This window comes from Coregonus lavaretus (assembly GCF_964263955.1).
Source record: "Coregonus lavaretus genome assembly, chromosome: 26".
NCBI lineage: Eukaryota > Metazoa > Chordata > Actinopteri > Salmoniformes > Salmonidae > Coregonus > Coregonus lavaretus.
The window spans coordinates 22501368-22508554 of record NC_140013.1 but is presented as its reverse complement, the minus strand read 5'-3'; the positions used below and the strand labels follow the sequence as shown (position 1 = coordinate 22508554).

Here is a 7187-nt window from a genome sequence, read left to right as displayed (position 1 = left end):
TTATGTGACTTGTTAAGCAAGTGTTTACTCCTGAACTTACTTAGGCTTGCCATAACAAAGGGGTTGAATACCTATTGACTCAAGACATTTCAGCTTTTCCTTTTTAATTAATTTGTTTAAAAAAATCTAAAAACAAAATTCCACTTTGACATTATGAGGTATCGTGTGTAGGCCAATGACACACAATCTCAATTGAATCTATGTTAAATTCAGGCTGTAACACAACAAAATGTGGAAAAAGTCAAGGGGTGTGAATACTGTCTGAATCCACAATATGACAGAGGCTGAAAAGCCATAACACATACATTTTTCAACAACAGGTTATTGTAAATAATATCAAAGGCTGCACAGAATTTATTTAAACCAATCATAAGTAATTTGTCTCAGTGCAATACATGTCGAGTGCCCTTTTCTATAAGCATGCTGAAAGTCTGTTGTTAATTTGTTTACAGAGAAATATAATTATATTTGGTCAAACACAATTTTTTCCAACAGTTTGCTAAGAGCTGGCAGCAAGCTGATAGGTTGGCTGTTAGAACCAGTAAAGGCCGCTTTACCATTCTTGGGTAGCGGAATGACGTTTGGCTTCCCTCCAGGCCTGAGGACAGATACTTTTCTTTAGGCTCAGATTAAAGATATGACAGATAGGAGTGGCTATAGAGTCAGCTACCATCCTCAGTAGCATTTCATCTAAGTTGTCAATACCAGGAGGTTTGTCATTATTGATCGTAAAATAATTGCCAACATCAAATGGTTTTGTGACGAATAAGCTTTGAGTTAAGTTTGTCTTTCTGCCCATAATTTCATAATTTTCAAGTACTCCAAAGTTTTATATCATTGATCTTGGCTTCATAATACAGTTTCTTCTCATTATTGTTGAGTTGTCACAGAATTTCTCAATAGTTTGATCTACACACATCATAGATCAAACTACTGACCAGAATAAAACCAAAGAGGCACTCACAAACACAAACAAGATTACTCTCCTTATAGTATAGGCTTTTGAAAACCAGTATAATGTTCTTTGTCACTACACACCAAATCTTTTGGCCACACATAATGGTTGAGGTCAGGATCAGCCTGTAGTTGGAAGCACCATCTTGTGGATATGTGTAGCTCAAACTACCATTAAATAATTCAATTATATGGTGCCTATAACTTTACCATTTATTTGGGTCTGACATACTGTATAGCTAGATCTACACAACATATGTAGTGGGGGGGACATGGACTCTTCTCAACATTAGATCACTTTTGATGTGAATGCCTGACTAACTTTGGGGTGAACTGCCTGTCATTAAGTTTAATTGGAGGACACTGATTCATCAGTAAATTAATCAGTAAAGTAACTCTTGAAGCTGATATTGAAATATCTGTTTTGCCAGAAAAAACCTCTGTGGACCAATGAGTTCAATTTACATAACCTTGTGCTTACTTAGTGTGTGCGTAATAGGTCCCCTCCTGGACCTTCAGGCAATGTCTAGTTGGCACATTTCAGGAATCAATACATATGTGTGGTGGGAGGCTGCTTGTTCTGTGGCCTTATAAATACCCTTGGGAGTCTACAGGATTCAGAAAGCACAGCTGTGCAAAAGAATACAAGACTACAGTTGGAATACAGCATACGCGTTTGACTCTTTCTTACCACTAGGTGGCGACATACTTACTTTTTGTGGTAAATAATTCTGGTTAAGGAATTTTTGGTTTAAAAACAATTTATTGAGACATTAATACATAACAAAAGTAACGTTATATATAATTGATTTAAGTTGAATAGTAATAAACGACATTACAAGTAAAATGCAAGCTATTAGACAATGCTCTGCTTGTGCTACTGGGGGACTTCTGCAAAGTCGGACGGACTTCCTTTTGCTCCGGACTAATATGGCCGCACTCAGAAGAAGCGTTGCATGTCTCAATTTCTTCAGGTAAATAACTTTATAATAACAACTGCATCATTGCACCCTAATGAATTATATTCGTATGCAAACAGAAACAGTTTCGACTAAGATAAATATCGAATTGCTTTAACCACTATAGCTTGCTAATATCAATGTTGTTGTTTACTCTCATTACCTTGCAGGAGCACAGCAGCAAGTGTCCTCAACAGTAGGAAGCCCTCGCGCCAGAGACTCGTGCGTTTCGCAGACGTTACCAGAACGAGCTTGGTCTCTTTGAGTGTTGGGAGTGGACTGAGCGCTGTCCCTTTCATGCAGGTACAGGACCTTTCTCTTTCTCTCTCTGTGCGCGCGCGCTAGTCACTCATCACTGTCTATCAGTGTCATATGAATAATGCTGAACAACTTGAATAAGGCTGACATCATACATGCATGCCTTAATCATAAAAATCCCCCTTTTCAGCGCATATATTAAACTTGAATGTTTCTCTCTATCCAGCAAGTGGAGAACCTCTCTCATGAATCCCTGATCCGAAGAGCATCCTCTATGGTTACAGGCAGTGCAAACACTTACCTCTCCCAGACCACTCAGGCTCTTGTAGACTCCATCACACAATATGCCAAAGTAAGTACCTGAAGGGATCATAGTGGATTTTTGTTATCATTTATGCTAAGATGTACAGTGTGATAATTATAGCCATATGAAATATCAAATGTGAATTTAACCTGTAAGCCAATGGCATAATGTTACCTAAATTACCCTTCATGTTGTTGACCATGTGTTTGCGTTGTCCTCAGGCTCTCCATACCCTCATCACCCTCCAGAAGAGATATCTGGCTTCACTGGGAAAACTCTCCACTGCTGAGCAAGATGCCATTTGGCAAGTGATCATTGGCCAGCGTGTTGAGGTAGATGAATTAAATGTGTACTCAAATACACCAAAAATACACTGTTGTCTTTCAAAGTCATCTTTCAGAAAAAAATGTGCCTGTATTTTTGTATCCAGCCATCTGGAAAAGCTATGTCATTAGGGTGTCTCGTTTATTTCCAAAGAAATGTTGCCTTGATTTACCTTCTCACAATCTCACATAGTAAATGCTTTACTCACTCCTGTTTGCCTTTCATCAATGTTTGTCATTGATGTTCTAAAAGTAAATATGGTTTGAGCTCTATAAACCTCTCAAGAAAGTAATAAAATGTTCTGATGGATTTCTCTCTCTCTCTCTGTTCTGGCAGGTTGGTGGCAGACTAGATGAATGCAACCGCTTCGAGTCAAACTGGATTAATGCCGTCAACCTGTGTGAAATGGCAGCTGAGGAAGCGTACAACACAGGTATGTGTATTACCAGTGCCATCACTGAAAAGGTTGTGTTAAAAATGTGTGTGACTTGTCTATCAGTGTTTTGTCACTTGTCGTGTTTTATGTTTTTGTGTGGACCCCAGGAAGAATAGCTGCTGCTTCGGCAAAAGCTAATGTGGATCCGAATAAACCAATACAACCTGTTTATCACTAAAAATAGGAACTGAACCACAACCTTGAATTGCACAACAATGATACATACACAAGCTAGTGTTAGTGTAGTGTAGTACCTGATGCTCCCTGCTCCCCATGACAGTCCTCAGTCAGCACTGAGATTCTCACACAGACGTTAACCTGTCAGTGCAGTAATAAACCTGCTAGCTCTGAGAAAGGCCCCCATAATGTTTGTTTTGTGTATCTCCCTCTCACTACTTTGTAGTTTGCTGTTTGTGCCCCCTCTTTTTCAAGAGCTGTCAGTCTCACACTTTGACGAATGTATGGATCAGTAGCTGTTAGTCAACAGGGCTTTGTGATGGTAAAGAAGACTAAAACCTCCAGGTCACCATGTACTCTAATTCCCATGATGCAGCACAATAGAGAGATGATGGACAGGGGCACCTGCTCAGTGTCACCTGTTATCACCATGGATTGAAGGTTTCATCTTTGGCCCCTTTCTCTGTTATAGTGAGATTTGATTAAAAGACCACAGTCTTGTTTGTTTCGCAGGAGCTGAGCATGCATCCGCCACAGCCAAGACCAATTTGCAGGTGGCCAAGGTTCAGGTGGAGGAGGTCCAGCAGATATCTGTGGATGCTGAGAGGAAGCTGGCTGAGACCCAGGCCGAGGAGATCCAGAGGATGGCGGAGTATGCCTCATTCATAGAGAGTGGTGGTGATGACGTGCATGAGGCTTACCTCAGAGAGGACTAATCCTGAGAGTAAAACAAGTTTGAGTAGTTTATTGTGGTTTAAATCCTCAACAGGTAGACAGTATACAGTCCACCATTTGGGAACTTCAGAAGTTGTTTATATTAAATTATTTTGATAAACAAAAACATGTAGAGAATTTAGTGGTGAATTGAATAACACAAATCTTATTGAATAATACAAAAGTGATTTATATTTTAGTGGATGGAATGTCATGATTCCTTGTTTATAAAGCTAAAATTGTGAATTACATTTGAGTTGATTACAATTTCATGCACTTAATTGAATTCAAACTCTAACACTAAATTATAATATTTATTTGAATACAGCTTTGAATGTCAACTTCAAGTATTTAAACTGAAAATAATAATTGACAATCAGGGTGTCGTAAGTGAAATGTATGGACTGGTCAACATATCAGTACAGTAAAGTTGCATTTGTTTTTGTATTTTATGATATGTAAATTTACTAACTTTATAATAAAAAGTCTATTTTTCATATAGCTGTTTGGATTGTATTCTGTTTCTTTTGGTTTATTGGACATTTTCTCAGATTGAATATACTTGTCATTATAGATTTGTATAAAAGTTTACGAAACAATTTAGCTGAAGAATAAAAAATGTAACAATTGTCTAACTTTGAATGACAAGGAAGTTAATATTTATATGTGTGTTTTTATATGGGTTGCCTGAGAGTCAGTGTGAGATCTGTAAAAATGTGGTATTTGGCAGTAAGTATTTTTCTTCTTTACTGTTAATTGTGGGTGAGACTAGATGTCATATTTGGGAACTGTGTCTGTGCCAACCTGGAGAGAGAAATACCACTGTGGTCCTCTTGGGGACATATTCTGTTTACAAATGTGGGCTGTTTGTCCCTCTAAACTCTGCATAAAACCAGTGACGCCAGTCTATTACGTCTTTTGAGACATTCATTGACCAATCTAAATGAGGTGCCAAATGTTATCAGGGTTTTAAGTACTTTTTATGCCAAGAACTTCATTATTTGTGTGTTGTCGGAAAACAGTTTTTTATATGCACATTACATTTACGTCATTTACCAGACGCTCTTATCCAGAGCGACTTACAGTTAGTGAGTGCATACATTTTCATACCGGCCCCCTGTGGGAAACGAACAAACAACCCTGGCGTTGCAAGTGCCATGCTCTACCAACTGAGCTACAGGGGACTGTAGTAGTTGATGGCAAAATGCTGTTTTTTTTCTTCCTCACTAATCTTCTCAGGTTTTCTGAAAGAGAGGAAATCTCAATTTTTCTTGGTACTTGGATCTGTCCCTCTACTATGTATTAGTTATTTATATCTGCCATTTCACTCTACACTTTTTCTTCTTTCCTAATAATCCGCACACATTTCCTCCTCACAGCTTTTAGTCTATTTTGCTAACTCCTCCTGTCATCACCCAATCCACCATGTCACCTAAACCAGGGGCTCTGACAACACACAAAACAACATTAAGCTACGAGGTCAATGGGTTTGGAAAACAGGTTGATACTTGAATTGGCTTCTCTTTTAGGTCAGTTTATGTTTATTTGACATGTTTATTTAGTTTTTAATGTTACCTTGAAAATAAGGCAAACCAGTGATCATGTGTGTAATGTCTGGTACTGTTTTTTTTGTGAAAGAACAGAAGAGAAAGGAAACAGTGCAAAAAAATGTCTCAATCTATGAAAGTGGAATGTGTTGTCCATTAGACTCACAGAAGGTTTGGGGGGACGTGAATGAGCTGAAGACAAATTATGTCAGCTGTCAAAGTTCATGATGTGGGAAGGAGTTCAAAGCAAAACTCACTGGACTTTGAAAGAACTCTTCGGACTTCGTGAAACATTTGAGCAGCTTTCCGCATTGCTTTGTGAATTTTTATTAGACATTTTTGTATAGACATTTGGTGTTTTACTTTGGCTCTCATTGTGTAGTAATTGTAAGGATTTTTAAATACTTGATATAACTATCTTTGTGAGGTTTTATGGAATCAAATGGAACTGAAACAGAAAATCCCCAAACATAGATAACTGTACAGCATGCTCTGTGTGTTCTTTACTGTTTGACCTCCATGTGTAATATTGGGTTGTACCTGTAGATGGCGGTCTAAATCCATTATAAAATACAATAAAAGGCTCAATTTAATCAAACCTGGAATTCCAGTATTACAGTTTTGCTCAATTAGGTATGCGCAATTTTCAAAACAGAGTCCACAAGACACAGAACTCTATGGCCCTTTGCAAAACACTAAATACATTCATCAAAACTATATTATACCATCAAAATTGCAAATACTTTCATAAAAAGAACACGACTGCCTTCAAAAAGATTAACGCTACTACATTATACTTATCTCTTGAGTCCAAGCAGACAAAACAGAAACTTAGTTTGTCTTTAAAAAATCCTAGTAGATCAATATATTTTATTTGCAGTCACTTCACACCAACAGCAAGGTGAAGAAGGTACAACAGCGCTTCAGGAGGCTGAAGAAATCCGTCTTCAAACCAAATCAAAAAAATGTTGTCACATGCTCCGAATACAACAGGTGTAGACCTTACCGTGAAATGCTTACTTACAAGCCCTTAACCAACAATGCAGTTCAAGAAATAGAGTTAAGAAAATATTTACTAAATAAACTAAAGTAAATAAATAAATCACAAAGTAACACAATAAAATTACATAACAATAACGAGGCTATATACAGGGGGTACCGGTACCGAGTCAATGTGCGGGGGTACAGGTTAGTCGAGGTAATTTGGGGGGGGGGGGGTGTAAATAGTCCGGGTGGCCATTTGATTAATTGTTCAGCAGTCTTATGGCTTGGGGGTAGAAGCTGTTAAGGAGCCTTTTGGTCCTAGACTTGGTACTTCGGTACCGCTTGCCGTGCGGTAGCAGAGAGAACAGTCTATGACTTGGGTGACTGGAGTCTTGGACAATCTTTTGGGCCTTCCTCTGACACTGGTCCTGGATGTCAGGAAGCTTGGCCCCAGTGATGTACTGGGCCGTACGCACTACCATCTGTAACGCCTTACGGTCAGATGCCGAGCAGTTGCCGTACCAGGTCAG

The 7187-nt window shown here is 38.5% G+C and overlaps 1 pseudogene across 1 annotated transcript; it reads left to right on the top strand.

Annotated features, from left to right (window-relative positions):
* Window positions 1-1569: 1569 nt before the first annotated feature.
* On the top strand, window positions 1570-4627 carry LOC311101866 (diablo IAP-binding mitochondrial protein-like; annotated as a pseudogene). Its single transcript, XR_014615762.1, has 6 exons — window positions 1570-1928; window positions 2084-2216; window positions 2398-2523; window positions 2697-2807; window positions 3136-3232; window positions 3926-4627. The product of XR_014615762.1 is annotated as a diablo IAP-binding mitochondrial protein-like (transcript).
* The last annotated feature ends 2560 nt before the right edge of the window (window positions 4628-7187 follow it).